This window comes from Amphimedon queenslandica, unplaced genomic scaffold (assembly GCF_000090795.2).
Source record: "Amphimedon queenslandica unplaced genomic scaffold, v1.1 AMPQUscaffold_12020, whole genome shotgun sequence".
Lineage (NCBI taxonomy): Eukaryota > Metazoa > Porifera > Demospongiae > Haplosclerida > Niphatidae > Amphimedon > Amphimedon queenslandica.
Genome location: NW_003547741.1, coordinates 12,644 through 14,260, shown reverse-complemented (window position 1 = coordinate 14,260; position 1,617 = coordinate 12,644). Strand labels below are relative to the sequence as shown.

General features: G+C 33.5%; 1 long non-coding RNA gene across 1 annotated transcript; it reads right to left on the bottom strand.

Moving 5' to 3' along the window:
* On the bottom strand, positions 1 to 814 carry LOC109588555 (uncharacterized). Its single transcript, XR_002188241.1, has 3 exons — positions 610 to 814; positions 106 to 261; positions 1 to 21 (listed from the first exon to the last, which is right to left on the bottom strand). It is a non-coding gene; the product is annotated as an uncharacterized LOC109588555 (long non-coding RNA).
* Between the last annotated feature and the right edge of the window lie 803 nt (positions 815 to 1,617).

Here is a 1,617-nt window from a genome sequence, read left to right as displayed (position 1 = left end):
TAAAAAACGTGGGCACAAGATCTAAATAAATAAATAAATACCATTATTACTATTATTATTATTATTATTATTATTATTATTATTATTATTATTATTATTTCTTACTCGAGGACATCAAAAAAAGCTGATATTTCATTGCTACCATTGTAAGCTCCGCCCCCAGCCCCTCCCACTGGTGACCCTATTGGCGAGAGAGTAGGTCCTTGATAAAGGAACAGGAGCATCAACACAATCCTGCCACCATGCACTGGATGAGAACATCTAGTGAAGAGAATAAATAAATAAATAAATAAATACATGAATGAATAAAGAAAATTTAAGAAAAACATTGTACTACAGATCAAACTGTTCTAAATATACAAAATTCTGTACATGTACATGTACATGTAGTATTACAGTAATCATTGTTAAATCTAGAAATTAATTATTTTTGAGAGACTGATCTAACTCAAAATGGGAGACTTAAGGACACCTAGTGCTAAATATGAGATACCAAAAGCTGAAGAATGAGAGATTTTAGGAGACACAGACTAAAAATGGGAGAATAAAAGTCTCCTAAACTCCCTCTAGATCTAACAGTGATTATAAGTTATCATTATTGGAGCTTACCGATCTTCTACGACAAATAGAAAGCACATCAATAAATCTCAGGAGCAACAGGAGAGGAGCTGGTACATTAGGATCAGGAGACTATGTGCCCTAGTCTTTAGATGGTCCCAGATAGCCTAACTGCTGAAGTACAGTTTGGAACATCAGGAGGTCTTGAGTTGAAATTCTCTATGGGATTTTTGCTTTTTTTTACTTGAATTTTTTCCCTGTTAAGAAATAAATGCCCGGGCATTGAATCAAGCAAATACGGTATACATGTATATATAAATAGAGAGTAATCTATACAATTTTTGAATGGTTAACTTATAAACTTAACCCTGTCTTAAACTATCAATACCGTATAGCGGGAAATTTTGGAGGGAATTAAATTTGGTGAATTTAGCGTTTTGATAGCCATCCGCCAAAATAAAATCCGCCATTTTGAGCCATTATACGCATGCTCAATGGCACGTGACCACTAATTCACCAAATTAAAATCTGCCATCACTGATTCGCCAAATCTTAGTCTCTCCAAAATTTCCCGCTATACGCTATAAACAATTAAACATTTGACTCATTCTAAACAAGCAAGGATGTACATGTAGTAGTAACAGTTAATTAATTGAAGTTAACTCCACATGTTGCAATTGTTCTAGTGACTTAGAGAGGCCCCCATGATGTTGCATTGAGTATTATGCTCGTGAATATCATTTGCATCTCATTACATTATTTTGTCAATAATCATGTTTTACACAAATTTTTGAGTAACTTTAAAAATTCATAAAAATCCAATTTTGATCAGAATCAGCTCAAACTTTCTACACAACATAAGTAAATGTATATACATCAGAAAATATTATTAAAACTAATATTTCTCTCCTTTTCAATTTTGGCAAAATTTGGCCAACACCCTGTACTATTAGTAATGTGGTAGCGTTACTAAGTACATGTATTATTAGAATTGGGGGTACCTGTTGTTGTCTAGGATACGACCCTTGACCTCGTTCAATGCAGTGAGGAGACTCTTCT